The sequence below is a fragment of the Biomphalaria glabrata genome, chromosome 5 (assembly GCF_947242115.1).
Source record: "Biomphalaria glabrata chromosome 5, xgBioGlab47.1, whole genome shotgun sequence".
Lineage (NCBI taxonomy): Eukaryota > Metazoa > Mollusca > Gastropoda > Planorbidae > Biomphalaria > Biomphalaria glabrata.
The window spans coordinates 12,323,736-12,344,564 of NC_074715.1; the positions used below are offsets into that span (position 1 = coordinate 12,323,736).

At 35.6% G+C, this 20,829-nt stretch overlaps 1 protein-coding gene across 2 annotated transcripts in view; it reads right to left on the reverse strand.

Moving 5' to 3' along the window:
- LOC106074072 (high affinity cAMP-specific 3',5'-cyclic phosphodiesterase 7A-like) overlaps positions 1–20,829 on the reverse strand; it is a 104,364-nt gene that overhangs the window by 77,294 nt on the left and 6,241 nt on the right. Inside the window, exon 1 of one of the 2 annotated variants that reach the window (XM_056029296.1) lies at positions 18,942–20,637. The exons of the other annotated variant lie outside the window; for it this stretch is intronic. The gene's annotated coding sequence lies outside the window, so the exon portion shown is untranslated. Of the gene's footprint in view, positions 1–18,941; positions 20,638–20,829 lie in introns of those variants that run through there. 2 annotated transcript variants of the gene reach the window in all.

Consider the following 20,829-nt stretch of genomic DNA (forward strand, 5'->3'; position numbering starts at 1 on the left):
CACGTGACAACTCCTTTGATCCAGACAGTAACTACAGAATAACCAGACGGCGCGAGATTTGTAAGAATAAAAGTAAACATTTTACAAAGAGTATGTCGGGGTAACGCGACTGGGTATCGGAGCTCGCATCCTGTTGACCATTCAGAATTTGCGATTCGTAATGTTAACAGCATATCGGTGGCCAGGAGTTATTGGTCTACCGTCATCTAGACACACCACAATGACGTAAAGTCATCAGTAGTGCCATAAAGGCTTCCATTGACCCTCCTCTTCCCGAATATCCCAAAGCAATTACAGAACTACTTTAGTTTTTACTAAAGCTTTTATCAACTCTTGTCATATGGAGATTCAAAATAGTTGAACACATTATTTCTCCCATATCCGCTCTCGGATCAACATGAAACTTTACACAATTGTTTATTTACCAAAATTAACCAATAGGGTTTGTTGCTGAACATAAAAATTATATATGTGTCAGACGCGAATAGCCCAATTTTCAGTAAAAGAAATTACAAAAGTCATTTCTCTATAGAAGAAGTTACGAAGGCTATATAAAATACAACCACAGACCTATATATACTACAATAAATATAGGTTTTTGATTGCTAGTTACGATTTATTTAGGTAGGTGCTGTTTTACTATTACATACCAAGTATTAGAGTTTAGAAAAACCCAGGTTTGTTTCTTGTGCAACGCTATTAGCTAACACCTCATATCATCTCTCCATTAGTATATTTAGATCTATAATCTAATTCTAGTCTAGATCTATATATAAAAATCGGATAGATCTAGTAATAGTATAGATTCTATCTTGAGACTAGATTGCCGAGTCTAGCCTATGCTATGCCTATAGTCAGTTTTTATTAGAAAAAAGTCTAGATATTAATAAAGACTAAAGTTTTTTAATTATTAGATTATTACATATAGACATAAGACATAGATCTAATAATACTGTAATACGTTTACTAGGCTATACTCTATACTTAATCTACTAAACTAGAGATCTATCTATAGATCTATCTATAATCTATTCAATCTAGATCTATACAATATTCATTATAATACTTCTACTTATAATGACTTATTTAATAAGTTAGTACTTAGACTTAGATCTATTATAGTTTATTAATAGATTTACTTTTCAATGCCTGGACCTAATAATAAAATTGCGAATGATGTCTATAATGACTGATTATTATTATTATTATTTTTATAATAATAGGCCTACTAAATCTAGGTCTAGACTCTACTTAAATCTAGTCTAAAATAATGACTGTCTAAGACTCTAGATGATTGAGAAGTTCACATAGAGGTGTTTTTAATAATAAAGCATGTCGGCTGAAAGTATATAAAGTGCTTTTTTTTTTTGTAAAAATAAAAAAGAGGATCCGGTACTCAGTGATAGATTGCCTAACTTTCAACTAATAATAAATTAACAATTAACGTTGAATTACAAGAAAAGTAATCATTTTTCCCGACATTGAAAAAAGGTGCCGGTACCCCGTACCGGTGCGTACCGTCACAAAAAATATATGTATATCTCAATCTTCTTTCATTTAATTTTTTTTGCGGGGTAATTGCTACTTAATACATTGATTCCGGATCGATTTAAATAGGGCCTAAGTATACAAGCTGAATTTCGAGCATTGGATAAATTTATTTTTAAGTACAAAGTTTTATGGAAGAGGCAATATATTAGTTGTTTGAAGTTTCTAACTTCTTAAATTCAGGCTAAAAATATCGAAGCCTACATTTTTACACTCATTTCTAAACAATTAGAAGAGATGGACTGACTCATAATGTAGCTTGTGTACATCTGCAAAGACACAAACTCTCTTTATAATCTTATCAGTTTGATTTTCAAAACTATTAAAAGAAAAACCTAGTGATTATTTTCACTGTATAATTCTATTATTATTCCTTTTTAGAATTAGGATATAAACAAAAATTTGCCATATGACTTTATCTAACGGAAAAAAAAATTAAACTTACGTCTATTTATGCGGTTATTTATAGTTACCTAGTAATATAAAATATATTGAACTAACACGTACATTCATCATAAACATAGCATTATTTAGGACCAATATTTTACAAAGGCTGCTTGGAGAAATCAGGTATACCCATTAGGAGAAAAACGACCCCTTTACTCAAGAAAAATTTAAGAAACTAGAACAGACACAAAATAAACAGTGACATTCATAACAAAATAATATTCAAAATTGATTAGAGTAACACCTTTTTAAGTAATCATTTGAAGTTTAAAATCACTACAATTTTTTTCAACAATTATTTTCTGTATGAAATTGTGTATCGGAAAATTGCGGGTACATGAAATAAGCTAGTCCTAAAAAAACAACACAGATCTTGGGTAAAATACTCATCAAATAAAGTACTGTAAATGTGTAGTTTCACGCGCTAGTTTCAGGTCTTTTCTTTTTATAGCCTCTATCGGGTTATATCCCAACTACCCGTATTTTTGTGCAGAATTTTGTTCTCTATCAGGTACACTTAAGATAATAGCATAATAATGACAGTTTAAATTAAAAAGAGAACTGAAAAATACAAAGATATATAGGGAAAAAAGCGACTTCCGGCCCAATACTTTTTAATCAAAGAAACGAAACGGACTAGTCCAACAAACCCTATTAGTCAATTAATTATTACTAATTAATTATTTTGTTTGATACCAACAAGTATGCATACTAATTGTTCGTTAGATCTTATACTGAAATTGCACTAAACTAAAACAAGCAAAATATAAAATAAATAATTAAAAAAAAAAAAAAAAAAACTTTTATATATATATATATAAGGAAAGCAATGCACAATCACTTCCATAACTCAATTCTGCAAGGTTTATCTCCGCTTTTTCAATATACAACAAATTTACTTCATGAACATTAATTGATTAGATAACTAATTAATGTTTTGATTGATTCATTTATTGTCTTAGACTATGAAATATTGTGCATTTAGTGGGAAGCGCGGTCGAGAGGATCGACACCCGACTCGTGTAAAATTGTGTTTACTGAGCGCCTAAAGGCAGCACGGAAAACCTTCAGCCAGATACCCCTCCCGCCCCCACTGGTCCACCAATGAGATTGGACCATAGCGCTCTGAGCATGCTCTGAGCACGAAAGTAGCGCTATATAAAAGCTATAATTTATTTCATATTTTCAACTTGATCCGAGGGGGAAGTGAAACAAACAAAACAAAAAAAACATTGAATAGAATCCTCCGAGACAGACAGACAGACAAATTGAGTTAATATAAGCTTTGTAGAAAATGCACGCATCTGAGACTCGAGTTCTCTGAATATTAACAACTATAAGCTTCTCTTTGAATGCTAAGCAATCTATACAAAGCTCTGCCGCTGTCGACTTCTCCCAGCGCCTTTGTTTCAATGTAGCATAAAGCTGCTGACTTGAATTGTTCAATAACCCTAAATGCAGGATAACTCCAGGCCAAATCACTGGCCATTTCTGGCGCCGTGGCTACAAATGAATAAATAAACAGCTTCAATGACAGCTAATGTATTAGCAGCTGTATGGCACTTCGATCGCCAATGATGTCATTTGATGTCATTCGTAATGCAAGGTCAAGGTCGGAAACTAACGAGGGTGGGGGGAAGAAAAGTATTTTTTTACAAATTTAAAGTTAGGACAAATGTTATGATTTGCGTCATGCATATTGTTTATATAAAATAGCAAAGTCGTCCCATAATAATGATTTCTTAGCCATTGATAATATGCAGTACAATCATTAACGCTGAAATGAATTCAACAAAGTACGTAGCTTAGAAGAACAGTGAACACCACTTTGCAAAACTATAATTGTCACTACAAATTGAATTCAAATCCGACACTCCTGTTCTATATTTGTCTGACGTCATCTCTGGTAACATCATCACGTCCATGAGCGCATGCGCACTGCGCTACACCAGTGAACCAAACACATACATCAAAGAGTGCAACTCATGGGGTGAAACGGAAACAGCACAAAATGGTATCCAACAACTCTTTCATAACACTTTCACGATCATGCTGGGGTTTGGTAGGCCGAGAGATAGTTCCAGAAACATTAGGAAGACAAAAGAAAACAAGAGTCTGTATACAGGTTATAAAACAAGAGTCTGTATGCAGGTTATAAAACAAGAGTCTGTATGCAGGTTATAAAACAAGAGTCTGTATGCAGGCTATAAAACAAGAGTCTGTATGCAGGTTATAAAACAAGAGTCTGTATGCAGGTTATAAAACAAGAGTCTGTATGCAGGTTATAAACCAAGAGTCTGTACGCAGGCTATAAAACAAGAGTCTGTACGCAGGCTATAAAACAAGAGTCTGTACGCAGGTTATAAAAATAGATAGTTGAAACTGAGTTTTTTTTGATGATGTAACAGTTTCCAATTTGAAATTTGAGCATGAAGAGGCAGGTCACTATGTAGTAGTCATGTCATTCTACATTATGTAGAGAATGTTTCTTGGACTAGTGAAACAAAAAGTACATTGTATTTGTAAGTACAAAGTAATCCATAATTAAAAAAAAAAAAGAACAGAACTCCATAACGTTAAACCGTCATTAAGTCTCTGTGCATTGGTCGGAACTAATCACGCGTGTGTCTCCAACTTAACCCTACGCTAGCTTGACCTATAGGACAAGTGAAGGTTGATGGTATCGCGAGTCAAACCAATGAATGGGGAAGTGACAGAACTGAAATTGAGGCACACGTGAAAATAAAAAAAAAAAGATCTATATCTTTATATATATAAGATCTCTTTCAAGGTGAAGTGCGCGAGCGATTCTCTCCCATTTGTCCCCATGTTCACCTTTCATTGACGCATTCAATGTTCTTGAGTAGAGGGCCTGTTGTCAATGGACGTGAACCGAGTCTATGGGAGACAATGAAGGCGACAGTGGAGAAACGTGTCAGGAAAGGACAAGACCATGGCCGAGTGTCGACTGACACTTTTAGATCTACTTTCAGTTGAAACTTAAGGAGAACAAATGTATATACGACATTCCGGGACAATACCCTAGAACACATTTGCTATCCCTAATCCATTACTCGCCACCACGCCCCCAAGTCGTCTATACACACAAAACTCTGTACACGTTGGACTTGCACGTCGTACAAACACAGCTGATGTGAATGTTTTAGACGTTTTTAATTCATAGAAATTCTAATATAAACACAACACTGAATCCAAGGGAAACAATTCTGTTAACAACGATCGAGAATTGTCTTCGGCCGATTATCTATCTTTTACCGCCAGTTGAGAGAAGAGGTTACAGGTTCTACCACATAGCCACGGCGTCATGTATGAAGCTAAGTTTTGAGGACTCTTCGGCTCTTTAGTCTCTTGCTGATTTGTCTATAAATACATCTTGTGTATTTAAACAGATTAAATAGTAAAGGACCATTTGAACTGTTACGAAAAATAGCTTAAGACAGGACCATTCATAATAGTTATCAAGAAATATCAACATCTAGACCAGTGGTCTTCAACCTTTTTTGGCCTACCGCCCCCTTTTCATATTTTTTCCTCAGAAAAAAATCTGCCATCGCCCCCTCTCTATGAAAAATACTAATAAAGAAGCGTGAGAAGGTAATTTTGAATAAAATGTCATTTATTTATTAATTTTCATGTTGCCAATAACAGATCGTTAATATTATAATTGTATACACAAATTTTGCTTACTCAATAAGTTTATTACATATTTCAGTTGAACCATGTATGTTGATGGAAAAGCTAAAATTCCTTCTACTTTCGACCACAGCTTTAGAATTTTATAGGAACATTGTGGTCTATAGGGCATATGTTTCTGTGGCCTACGGTTAACGAGGGTGCCATGTGGCCAGCACAACGACCAACCGCCTTTACTTTTCCCCAACTAATACCAGGTATCTAGTAGAGCTGGGTGGCCTCAGAAGCGCCCGAAGATCCCGAAATGAAAAATCCTTGTCATCACCAGGATTCGAAGCCAGGATCCCCGGTTCGTAGGCCAAGCACTTTACCGCTCAGCCACCGCGCCTCACACTTCGAGTCAATCTTAAATTATAGTATTTAAATGTTAGCTGTAGCGTTGTGGTTTTTTTCTTATTAACATTTACATATTAATATCATATCATATATAAATAAACTATAATCTAAAAGGTGTATAACCTAGTTTGTTTATCAAATCATAAACGTTTACGAGCGCGAGAACTAGAGACAATAGATACCTTCCGATAACAGCATTCAGAGTAAAAATCTAAAAATAGATAAAGGGGATTCCTAAACTCAATTTCTAACGTTGTTTCTGTTCTTAAATTAGAAGCAAGCTAACTCTAATTTGTCTATCACCAGTTTGCCAGCGTTAATTTTGAAAAAAAAAATTGTTTTGTTTCAGTGCACCTCTAGTGTCTTCTTTCATCTTTACGAACTTTTATGCCCAGCCCCCCCCCCCCCACACCCCCTTGGCGCCCAGCGTCCCTCAATTTCACGAAATCACCCCTCCGAAGGGCGCTAGCGCCCCCGTTGAAAACCACTGATCTAAACTCTTGACACTAGAGTTTATTGGGTCACACCGATTGAACGTCAAAGAATCGAAAGCGACAATTCAATGAAAAATTACTCTGTTATCCAAGCTATCTGATTAACCTAATTGTGTGTCATCACCACTTAAAATAGCCTCACAAGCTGAAGATTAATGCAAAGGTTCTAGCCCAATAAACAGTATAATTGAATGTTCAAATATCTAACTAGACTTACTAGACTCTATATACATTTGTATATGTTGTTTTCACAAAGCGTGTCTGTCTGGTACAAATCTTGTACATGTTTTTTTTCTCCCACTTCCCATTCTCACATCACTTGGAATTATGTACAATTATTAATAGTTGATGACAATACACGAACCCATCGAAATACTAACTAATTAGTTAATCAATTAGAGATTATTCATTAATTTAATTTTGTCCTACATGGAAAATGTGAATTAAGCCGCCATATCCAGTGATATGGTAGTGATTTTTTTTTTGCGGTTCTTTCTCTTTGTAAGACTTTTTAAATTTAAAATTGTTTTGTATTTGCTTTTGAATTTTTTGTTTTGTTTTTGGTCATATGTCGGCTTGTGTACCTGCCTTACATTCAAAACATACACTTCTTCATATTACGAGAGTTCTTCACTGACTGTCCAGTCACGTAGGGTTATTTTCAAACGGTCAGTTCCGAAGTCAGCGACCCAAACTTTGATTTATTTCATGCAATGCATTCACACCTCCACCTTTTTTGTTTAGTTAATAAGTACACTAAAAAAAAAGTGTATTTAAAACGTTTGATTTCTTTGGAAGGTCTCTCTGTAAACACTTTAATGTGTTTGAATATTCGAGCTTAGAAATAAGCCTCGGCCTTTGTTATTGTTTTCAGCACGTACCAGGAGCCCATCTTTAAAGTCACAGTGACGGCAGCTTTTTTGGCTCCTGTGTGTCATCCAGCTAGGCCGAGACAATAGCTCATGTTGGACGGACAGTAAACATCACAGTAACAACAGCCTAAACACAAACATCGATGTGCCTCATAGTCCTGCAGCCTAATTACGTGTATGATGAATTAGGTCAACTAGAGTAGCGCCGGTATTTATGTTTTTAATTTAAATTATAAATTCACTTTGTTGTGTGCGCGTGACTGTATGTTGTGACACATGTCTGTGACTTTTGTATTTGGAAATGTGTGTGCGTCTTTTTGATGTTTGATTCTGTGCAGTGGCGGCCCCAGAAATAAAACGAAGGGATGGAAATGGTGAGTTGGTTTATAAAACAATGAAACAAGCAAAATATTTTAAAACAATAAACAAAGCGTATCCAAGTAGAAGAACAGCTAAATCACTGTCATATACCTCAATACTGCAGGGCTTAATTCCTTTTTTCTAAATATATATTTAAAAAAATTAATTACCACTGATTGATTTAATAATTGGTTACTTTTTTAACTGATTCGTATATTGTTTTCGACTACGAACAGTTGTACTAATTTTCAACTAAATCCGAGAATGGGAAGTGGGAGGAAAAAACGTGTACATACGTAATAAGGGGAATGACTCCACATAAACAACCACATCTCTTAATAATTAGCATGTATTTCTCTTTTTCGACACCAAAAAAAAAAAAGAAATTACTACCATCATTTAACTAAAAATAATTGGTTAATTATTCGATAGACTCCTGATTTGTTTGGTACAATAAATAATTGTGTTAAGTTTCAACTTGATCCGAGCATGTGTGTAAACGAAATAAGAAATACTTTCGATACTACTCAAGACTATCTTGTTTATATTTCTTTTGGTGATTTTTATTCCACAAAGGCAAAACTTAAAAATAACAAAACAAATTACATTATAGGATCAGTAAATCATGATACCAATTATATTTTACAAATCAGGATCACAAGCATTGATTTCAATGGGATTCTTGGTCAGAAGGGGGCTCTAACGCAATGAATTAAAGGCGGATATAGTCCACAGACCGTAGATAGTTGGAGTGTACACATAACCTTTAAACTTTGGTTTATTTACAGCAAAAGACCTTGGCCTCCTAATGAGTGTAGCATCTACTACAGCAGGGGTTCTCAACCTGTGGGTCGCGACCCCCTTGGGGGTCGATTGACCATTTGCCAGGGGTCGCCTAAGACCATCGAAAATATGGATTGGTATTGTCTACTCTTCTATTGCTGTATGTATGTGTGTGTGTATGGGAGGGGGGTCGCGGCAGAGTGGGGGATTGTAAAAAGGGGTCGCCGAGCTTAAAAGGTTGAGAACCGCTGTACTACAGGAACAAGCCAAGCACTTGTACTCAGTGTTGTGACTAGATAGTGTGTTTGTGTACAAAGTCTTGTGCTCAACAAGCAGAGTAAAACAATACAAGACTAAATAATGATTTGTTTTTAAGTTAGCTTATCGGATAATCTGACAATAATATAGAGTTGATGCTTCAACAAGAACAAAATTATAATAATTAATATAATAAAATAATTTAAAAAATTATAATAAAAACAAGCGAAAAAAAAAGGTTATATGAAGGAAAGTATCGCACACCCACTGCCATACTTTCTCAATACTACATGGTTTATATCCCTTTTCTATATAAAACAAAATGAATTAATTACCGCTAATAGATTATTTTTTTATTGGTTCTTATATTGTCTTCGACTATGAATAATGGTGCACAATTTCCGAGAAAGGGGGAAAAAACGTGTAAAAGAATCTACCAAATACCAAAACATGTCCTTTAACCGGCATTGATTATCGGACAAATGACAAGCGGTGTTATCTTTTTTTTTTATAGTTACGCATCTCTTTATCTTTGAAGCATGCAAATATTTCTTAAGCAAAGCCGGGAATCTCATCTAGTAAGATTACCTTTTTTTTTAAATAGAGAAATGGACAAGTGTTGTTATCTGTGTTTTTTTTTATTACTTATGTATCTATTTATCTTTCAAGCGCGCGAATATATCTTGAGAAAAGCCGGGCTCCTAGACCAGTAAGATTTCCCTTTTTTTTTTAAATTGAAATTTTATAATAAAAGTATGTTTTCAACGTTACCGCGTGCTAACATTAAGCGAAACATTAACGCACAGAATTAATTGATTATCAGGCCAAAGTCTATGCGGTTTTTTTTTTACAAAGGTTATATTCAACTCACTCTATCTGTACGGTTAAAAGTTTGTACACGTTATTTCTCCCACAACCAATCACGAATTAATCTGAATTTTTGCCCGATTATTTCTTTTACCTGACAACACAAGAATCAATAAAAAAAATATTAACCAATTAGTTAATAATTAGTTAATTAATTACTAATTATTTTTATTGTGGTATCTTGAACAAGGGAAAGAAATCACAATTGACAGATGTGGTGGTGTAAGTTGAATAAGTCCCCTTGAAGACTCTTGTGCCCTGAGTGAACATTATTTTTTTCCCCCACATAGGAATTCAAGAATCGGAAAGAGGAAACGTTTTAAAAGTTATGAATACATTTTTAAAAAAATACAGTATAATTGAGTATAGTTTAATAATAAACTATCCGTTGTGACCACCAATGATTATCTTATCTTATCTTATACGATACTATACAGGCAAAAACACAAAAGGCATGCGACCCAAAGGCAGACCCCGAATGCGATGGATTGATGATGTAGAAGCAGATCTGCAACAGCTTGGGGTTAGGGCGTGGAGACGAAAAGCCCAGGAGAGATCTGAATGGAAGGATGTGTTGAAGCAGGCCAGAGCCCTCCATGGGCTGTAGTGCCACTGGGATGGATGGATGGATGAATCTTATATAATACAGACTTAAAAAAAAAAAGAAGATGATTACGTCCTACGCGTCATGCATTTAGTCATGCATGTTAACCAACGACATAAACTCCGCAAGTCACTGGTTTTCCTGGCTAGCTCAGGCAACCCTTTCCATGCTCTAATAGCGCTAGGGAAGAAGGAGCATTTGTACAAATTTGTCCAAGCATATGGAAGGAGGAATGTGCCTTTATCTTTGTGTCTTTCTGAGTATTTTATTTAAAATTATTTTTTTTCGCTCACCTTCTCCCTCCAATAAACAATCATTCACTCACACACTGGGCACACGACCTATGACCTCGGCAGATCTAGGCATTTACATGCTTACAGCTAGCTGTACCATTCAACCCAGTTTTATATAAACGAGGGCTTGGCTAGTACCATATGCAGACACTTAATTCAGAGTGGCGACATTGTTAAAACCGCGCGTTAAAAATAAAAATAATGTACTACTTTGTAATATATTAGTCCGATGTGCATTGACAGAGCGGGGCCGCTGACACCACGGGCCCAGTGTGTGAAGGCTGGTGTTGAAGTGACGTGCAGGGTCAACGTGCCGTTGAACGAATGTGATTTATGGTTCAAGTGTACAGCGACAGACCAACAGACTGTCTAAGTGTGTGCTTCCCCAATGCGTTTGTGTGTGTCTGAAAGAGAGAGAGAGAGAGAGAGAGAGAGAGAGAGAGAAAGATTGAGAGAAGAGAGAAAAAGAGAGAAAGATAGACAGAGAGAAGACAGAGAGAGGCGAAGAGAAAAAAACAGAGATATGGATGTGAGCTTAAAAAATTGAGAGAAAAAGAGAGAGAAAAAAGAGACACACACAGAGAAAAATTAGAGATACAAAGAGAGAGAGAGAGAGAGAGAGAGAGAGAGAGAGAGAGGAGAGGGGGAAGAGAGAAAAGAAACAGAGAGATACGGATGTGAGCTTGAAAAAAAAACCTTAATAGATGGGTCCAGTGCAGCGGCGTAGCAAGGTACCCAATGTGCCCGGATCCAAGAATATGATGGAGCATTTATTTCCCTTATTCGATACCTAACACACACAAAAATATTAACTACCAATAACTAATAAACTAATAGGTTAATTTTTTTGAGTCCTTTTGTTTTGTTTTTGTTTGTTTTTTTGGTACAATAAATAGCTGAGTAAAGTTTCAACTTGATCCGAGAATGGGTGTGGGAGAAATAAGTGAACAAAAAACAAACAGACAGAGATAGATTTTGTTAAAGCATTGAAATATTGGACTCCCTAACACACACACACACACACAAAGATATTTCTGTCTGACTTGCTTTTAAAACTGACCAGGTTCGATAAATCATTTGCAGCGTTCAATCTCGGTCAGAAAACAAAACGCTTTTCAGAGACGAGAAAAAAGGTTTTGTTTCGTGAAAGCTGAGACGCCGTAGTTTTTAAAAATTGGATTGTGGGTATTCTTGGCAAGCTGGTCAACGTTGGTACAACGGAACTAGATCTCAACGTCTGAAACCAAGTCGTAGCAGATGTTAACACATTTTAAACTCAGTAGACACTTAATCACTCTGTATTAGTTTAGTTTGTAATGCCGCGTACTGCATCGTTCTGTAAGAGTATATACAGACTTGGGATGGAGGATGTCTGGGGTATGCTTCATGAAAGAAAACAAAACCGATAAGGTCACGGTGCCCTAGGAAAAGATTGAACTTTCACCTGTCCATTTTAACTTTCAGGGTAAAGAGCCCACCCACCTCCCACCCCTGATATGTTTAGCAAGATCTCGGCAGATTGCGGGGCCCTATGCGAAACGGATTGCGGGATTGTGATAAGGATAATAAGTGAAAATTTAGATTTCGTAGTAGAAAATAAATTCGTCTTTGCATTTTATTCATACTTTACTAAGTACAAAATTACTGTCAAGTTAGCTTTACGAGCCATCTACAGTAGATAGTAGTTTTTCAACAAAACAAGTGATAAACATTCCAGTCTGCCTTTTAGATTTACTATCGACTAGCAAAATATCGTGTTTTTTTTTTAAGAGGTCGAGATAGATTTAGATGTATATTTGTAGGCCAGTGACAATTAAAGTAAATTAAGAATTTGAAGTTCTTATTTTGGTTAAAATTCGACTTATTATTACATTTTTATTAAATGAAAGCTGACAATGCCGGTTTTTTTTAATTGCTAGTAGGATTGGCGTTTTCCATATTGAATGACACCCAGAAATGACTATTTTATAGGCTTTAACGAGATTTCCATCAGTTTTCAGAAGATTTTAATAATTTCAGGAGATTTTCATAAATTTGTTGTATATTTTACAATTTCAGGAGAATTCCAGAAACCCTTTATAATAAGTTAAAATGGTTTATTTTTTAATAAATTACACCTAGAATTCGCGCGGGCCTATGAAAGTGCGGGGCCCACTGCGGCCGCATAGGTTTCAGTGCCCTAAGACCGGCCCTGGATCTCAGTATAACAATAGACTTAACGAAACATTTTTGTGAATGGGGGAAAACGAAGCAGACGCGGTTGAGACACAGGGAAGATATGGTTTCGAGGATATTTAATTACGCTATTTTTTTAGTAAGAGATTGGAAATACGGTTAGATTAAAAAGTTGGAGCATATTTCACATACGTTATCAAGGAAGACAAATTGCGAGATAGATCTAGGGCAATCGACACAGGACACAGATTTTTTGTTGTTACTATCCCAGTCGTGTCACCTCAGGCTTAAAACTGACATTTTTTTTTTGGTAAGCGGTCCAGTCTCCCCAGGCGACTTACACCTCTTTGGGGGTCGATGGATATCGAAAACTGACTGGTCGCGTTGACGTTGTCGGCTTGTACACTCGGTTAGAGTTAACAGTGTTGGGATTGTAAATTCTTGGGGATTGGGAAGGCGCATTTATGTAGTGAAAATAGGAAAGGTGGTGGGGCAGAAGTGGAGCACAATACAATCAACGGGATCAGAGAAGGGTGGGGATTTATAAGGAAATAAATGTGCCCTTGTTTTTAGCAATGTAAATCTAGGCCCTATATTCAAATGTAGTACCATCGACAAATGGAAACGGATATATTGTTTACAATGATTTACCAGCCACAGTAATTAATAGTAGTATTTGTCTACAGGTCTCCATGCTACATGATCAATGCGCCATGGTCTAATCTCTTTTGTGCACCTGGTGGGGGGGGGGGAAACGAGGAACAAACCTCGAGTTAAATCTTGAATTCAAAATGACTATCCACTCATCGGGATTCGAACTAGACCTCAACTCCTGACCCTCATCGGGATTCGAACTAGACCTCAACTCCTAACCCTCATCGGGATTCGAACTAGACCTCAACTCCTAACCCTCATCGGGATTCGAACTAGACCTCAAGTACTAACCCTCAAACAAACTATCTCCACCAAAAAAAAAACAAGCAAAAAAAAAACAACACTTTTTTTTAAACACAAAGCACAACGGAAAGAACTAAACACTTACAACTGTCTTTCAAAAATTTAGAAGTTATTTCCCTTATTCGATGCCAAACAAAATAATTAATTACCAATAAATGATTGACTAATTGGTTGATTTTTTAAACTGATTCATGTTTTGTTAGGTAAAAAAAATTTAAAGTTTTAACTTGATCCAAGGTGTGGGAGAAATAAGGTGTTCAATTATTCCAAGGGGACGAAACCCTACATATTTAAACGTATCTGTGAATACTGACAAATTAATTTCCCTTGTTGGTATAAAAAAAAATACCAGTAATTGATTGACTAATCAGTGAATTATTTTTTGTATTGAATATGTCTTGTCTATGCCAATGAATCACTGTGCAAAGATTTAACTTAATCCGATAATGGGTGTGGGAGAAATAACGTGTACAAACTTTTTACCAGACAGACAGAGTGAGTTGATGTAAGATTTGCACAAAAATTGGAGACCCCTTGCATTAAAGTAGCACACATACTATCAATTACTATTGACTATCTTAGAACAGACTATGACTAGCAAGTATCGTTGTTTAAAATGCACTATGTCATAGATAAGGATTACCGAACAGTTTCTCACGATGGACGAAGACTAAGATTTTTAATCTCTCGCCATTGTCAACTTCAGATTTTGAAAGGTCTTTGATAAGACTTTTGTTATACCACAAGGGAAATAAAAAAGCCTTTACCAGTTGTTTTAGTAATGAAATCCCAGACCTTGAAACAACATTGGCGAGACCATTTCTTTTTTAAGAAGTGGGTTCGCGCTATAGAAATAAAGTTTTGTTGTTTTTTTCAGCTTGCCAACCCCAGAAGTTAAAAATGTTTCCTTTAAATTTGTCTAGTTTCTCGAACAATATAATCTGTCATGGTGGACCCTCGACCTTTTCCGTGACCAGAAACGCCCATGATTGTCAAAGTGGGAGTTGTATATTTCCAGCCGAATGATATGACAATATAAATTGTCATTAAGAGGGTATTAAGACTACAGCGTATGCTACTGTTCGTCCTCTTGCTGCAGACATCAGAAAGAAGTGTAATCGAGAAGATTAACAATCTAAGCTTATATAAATCTACAGCACTCTGATTTATAGAGTTCGAGATCTCTCCGGGGGTCTATAAATGATGTAAGAGGCGACAACGAACGTACAACACATAAGGGCGAGTAACAAGTAGTGGTTTGTTTTAGTCTTCAATCAGGGCAATCTCCCTTTCAAAGCCTCAAAAAAAAAAAATACATAAAGAAAACTTTTCCCTAAAAAAAAAAAAGAAACAACCTTTTCCTTTTCCAGTGTCGTCATGGTGCAGTTCACACGTATAATGTGAAACACTATAAATTAATCATTGTTTTAAATTATGGTACAATTATATGCATACTATATAGATTTTTTCTCTTAAAAAATTTTTTTGTTGTAAATGTAGGTTGTTAGTATGACAGAAATTACTTAATCTAGTAATAACATTTTGAAAAAAAAAATTTACAATAAAAATCTAAAACCGTTTGCATAAATGTGTTAAAATATGATGAGTGTCAATTTCCGCTTCTAGAGAGCCTCCTGAGTTTTTTTTTTTTTTTTTTTTTACTATTAATAGTGAATAATTGTAAAAATTGTGTATTGTTATGAAAAGATGCTTGCATAGTTGATTCAATTAAATTTTTCGCTTTCAGAAATGAAAAAAAGTAGCCGTTGCATCAAACTTTGAAAGGTGTAAGATATCATGATTGCAGAGTTTCTAGTTTACGAGATCTAAACAGGAAGGACGAACGGACAGACAGACAACACAAAACTTTCGGGGGCCGCTAAAAAGTCAAGTAAAATACAGATCTAGATCTCTTACAAGTATTTCCATACTTTGAACTACAGGGGAGAAAAAAAACAAGACGAGCTGAGCGATATTAAAAAAAAAAAGGACATCGCTTTACAAGATCAAGTAGTTCTGAGTGGTTAGAAAAATAGTGGATAAGTGGTTTTCAAAGTGACACGGAAAAAAACAAACGATTATCAAAGTCTCCCTTTCCCGGAAAAAAAAAGCTATCATCAAATCTTTGTTTATAATTTGTCTTATTATTAGGGTAAAAAACAAAGTATAGAGAATGACAGTTTCGGAGTCAAATGCCGAACAATCGAAAAATATTTTTAAACTTCATATTTGAAAATCTGTTCTACAAGTTTGTAATGTGGTCATTGAAGAGGAATACTTAGACGGCTTAGTGGTCGTGTAGACATCGGTGTAGAATGTGCTTCGGATCGTTGTCACGATGGTCCCGGGTTCGAACTCTACACGCCGCCATCTTCAAATTTAGATTTTAAAAAAAAAAGGTGATAAGGCGAATGGCTGACCAGCAGAATATTCTGGGTTAAAATCCCGGGATTATTAAAATTTAGACTGAAAACAGTTCTTGTATCCGTTATTAGATACTAGACTAAAAAAAACATTGATAACCCATTGTGCTATTCTCTGGACACCTTCGCTGAATTTCCGAGGTCAAGGATTGAACGAAGCACCCACAAGGAAGACTTTGATTGAAAAATGTGCTCGGTAGTGTAGTTGAAAAACAATACGTTTAATTTCCACTGGTTAATCGGACCATCCGCTTATTCGGACTGAATCATAAAGAAGCGAAACAAATTCTTTTACTACAGTCTAATCCGGTTAATCGGACAAGCCGGTTATTAGAACTAAAACGATGGCGCCTGGATGTAGGGTCCGATCGAGAATTGGTGAAGATTTATTTTACATCATCAGTGGAAATGAAGATCACTTTGTTTGGGTGTAATGAAAAGAAAGGAAAACTTGTTTCTAAAGCATCCCTGATGGCTTTTATTGTGGAAGTTTCTAAAGCATCCCTGATGGCTTTTATTGTGGAAGTTTCTAAAGCATCCCTGATGGTTTTTGTTGTGGATGTTTCTAAAGCATCCCTGATGGCTTTTATTGTGGATGTTTCTAAAGCATCCCTGATGGCTTTTATTGTGGAAGTTTCTAAAGCATCCCTGATGGTTTTTGTTGTGGATGTTTCTAAAGCATCCCTGATGGCTTTTATTGTGGATGTTTCTAAAGCATTCCTGGTGGCTTTTATTGTGGATGTTTCTAAAGCATCCCTGATGGCTTTTATTGTGGATGTTTCTAAAGCATCCCTGATGGCTTTTATTGTGGATGTTTCTAAAGCATCCCTGATGGCTTTTATTGTGGATGTTTCTAAAGCATCCCTGATGGCTTTTATTGTGGATGTTTCTGGCAGTGGTACAGCATTACCATTGTCAACTTACGGGAACTTTATGAAAGATTATGGGCTAGCTCCATAGACGTGGCTATGCAGAGAAAGGAGATGGCGACTTTGGTAATACTTTGAGGATTTGGCAATTTTTTAAAAAACTTACAACTTAAATACTTAAGATACGTAGCACTACATGATAGCTATCACATTATCAGGCAAAGTCATAAGACATATAAGATAAGTGGCACTACAAGATAGCTATGCTATCACATTTTTAGGCAAAGTTAAAAAAACAACATATAAGATAAGTGACACTTCACATTATCAAGCAGAGTCATAAAACATATCAGATAAGTGCAGTACATGATAGCTATCACATTATCAAGCAGAGTCATAAAACATATCAGATAAGTGCAGTACATGATAGCTATCACACTATCAGGCAGAGTCATAAAACATATCAGATAAGTGCAGTACATGATAGCTATCACATTATCAGGCAAAGTCAAAAAACATATCAGATAAGTAGCAGTACATGATAGCTATCACATTATCAAGTGTCATAGTATAAATTGGTATCAGTAGATGATAGCCATCACATTATCAAGTCATAAAACATAAGATAATGGCGCCTAAAACTTTAAGCATATTTGCCTTCTTTTTTTTTTTATTAAGGGAAAACGTAGAAACCGATGCTTTATTTACGAAATGAAACTATTCTGAAATATTTGTTCAAGTTAAAACACAAATTCTTGTCGCTTTAATTGGGTTAAGCTTCTTGTGACTGGAAGTTTAACACACACACAATGGAATGGTAAACTGTAAGTTGTCCCCCTTTAGTTTCAGATTGACAGGACAGACTTGGCCAACTTAAAGGGGGACAACAGAGGGAACGGGGAAGGAAGAGAACATGACACAACAACCAAACAATGACGTGTCATATCTGTCATTTCAGCAGCAAACAGATTTAGTACTGGAGAAAAAAAAAACAAAGCCGAAACATTTCTCGTCATTTTCAAAACATGAAGTGACACCACCACAGATTCTAATCAACTATTCATACAATATACAAGTACGAGATATGAAATGTAGTCTCGAAATATAGGATATTTAAATAGATGCTCGATAAAACATCTCCCCCCCCCTCTTTTTTTTTCTTAATGCTCCTTCCTTAGACTATCCTGCCACTACATGTACACCACTTTGATCGACAATCTTTCTTCACCAACCCGTGTACCATCATAATAAAGTTTGGTCTTCTAGTCCTAAGATAATGGAAGATTGTAGAGCTAGGAGTCCCTACCGTACATATGACATCAATTACCGTATTCTTGAACGTAAACGCATTACGTAAAACAGCATCTGTTTCTGTCCAGGACTTTGAACAGGGGGGAATTGAGCTTCCTTTAGCGTCTATCCATATCAGAGTCATTGAATACATGTTGGTGAAATACGCAACAATATCTTAGTTCATAGTCAAAGAAATGACCACTTTATTTCTAATTAACAGTTTTTAAAATAGAAATCACACTTACATTATAATGAGGCAAACATTCAGTTAAATAGAACATAGAAATCAGGAAAACAGACGAACAAACGATCCCAATGGATCAACAACATTAATAATGTAATAAATTAAACTACTTATAGGATTAGATTAGATTAGATTAGATATAACAAAAAAAAAAAAATCAGCGATTCTACAGCAGACCTCAATAGCTGTCCTTCAAAACTGCGTTCTCCATCTAGAGGTTCGAACAAGACACTGGCCCCGAAGCATCCCTATACAAAACAAGAAACTATATGAAGAGCTGCATGATCTAGCAAATACTGCGTGGTTCATCCCAGACAGTGTACTAGTCATCTGAACCCTCCAACAAAATAAATAACTCGAACGAAGAACTATTTCATTAAATACAAAATATCGAGTCTACATACCGACAATCTACGAAAAGAAAAAAGGATGTACGACTCAGCGAGGAGAATTGACACCAGTCAGCGTTTAATCTTGTTATTTGAAAGTACCAATGTCCCTAAACACAAACAAACTGAAAAGTGATAGAGTTAGCAGAAGACTACATCTAGTTCATAGCTATAACCTTACCTTGGCCCGCCACACTTTCCACTGTTGTCATATACAAGGTCTGTCTTTGACATCAACGCTGTCTCCTCTTCCGCGTCTTAGCCTTTTAGTGGCATGCATATAAATCAGGCTTTCTTTTTTTTTTTTAAACTTGGGTCACTGATTTGACCAAATAGACTAAAGCAAGAAAGTATATACCCCCCACTTTAGTAATTACTATCATTAGGCCTGGCTGTCAGATCTAAACCTGTTTACGTATTCCACTGGGATTAATTGATTCATGCCTTCGATACAGTGTTTATTACTCGATACAGTGTTTATCACTAAAAGTACTGGTAGGTTTTGATAAAGTAGCCATTCCTGGAGTAATTAAATAGTTGGGGGATGACTAGATGTGGAATCACAGTGAAACTATTGCATTCAACTTTATTAAATATTGCAGGCCCTAATGCGGACATGCTAACGTCCTTGTTACGATTTGAGTGGAACTAATTCAAAGGATCTGACTATGTGTCCCTGTGCTCTATTTCTTTACCGTATCTCACACAGAATGGGAATGCATTTATAAGGAAAAACAAACGGTGAATGACCTGAATTCGAACTCGAGCGCTAAAGACTCTTCAGCCTTCTCAAGCCAATACAGTAACCACTGTGCCAGCAAATCACTTACGAAAATAGAAGATTTGTATAGTTATCTGTTGTTAGATTCAAAATTTAAAGCGGCGACCTACAAAGTATAAAGGGGGCTACTTCAACTTATGACACCACATCAGTCAAGTACAATTTCTTTCCCTTTTTGTGAGATACCAAACAATATAATTAATTACCAAAAAGATACATAACTAATTGTTTTTTTTTTATTGATTATTGTTTTTTCAGGTCAAAGAAATAATTATGGAAAATTTCAGCTTGATCCGAGATTGGGTGTGGGAGAAATAACGTGTACAGACTTTTTACTAAACATACACTTGACAGACAGACAGAGTGAGTTGATGTAAGCTTTGTAAAATTTCCCGTGCTTGTTTGAGACCACCTCTTCAATGCTCTCACTATCACAAGTTCACTTAAGATAAATTATACCAAATATTTCACGTCTTCCAAGCCCCCATCTTACTTTACAGAAGATAAAAGTTGGACTTTAACCGAAATTTCGAATTCCGAGAAAATATAAAAACTTTCACCTGTCGGCTCATGTGTCAGTAATTTTTGCAAAGTTGTTAATTATATAATACAAACATTCACTATCGACTAACTTAAAAAACCAATAAGAAACAGTTCCAAATCATGATTCTTCCGTATATCTTAATCTAGTTACACCTTCACTGTCACACACACATACACATTTTAGAGTAAGAAATAAAAACTGCTGGACAGGTTGTCGTAAAAAACGACAAAATCTTTTTCATGTTAGATCCATTTGGATTATAGTCTCAGACCCAGTGCCGGATTTTAGTAAGCGGAGGCCCTCGTGAAGAATTTTTGTGGAAACCCCAACGAGTTTTAATATAAATGCATTAAATATTAATGAATCTAAAAGCATGTTATATTTGCGAAGAAGAAAAATAAAGTTCTAAATTTAATCTCATTTCCTATAGTTCGTTAATATTTTCATTAAAATATTTTTCAAATGTAGAAGTCGCCTTTAAGAGCGAAGCCCTGGATGGACGCACAGCAGTAAAACCGGCTTTGTAACAGCCAATTTTTTTTTTTTAATATTAAAAAAAAACAAAAAAAAACAACACT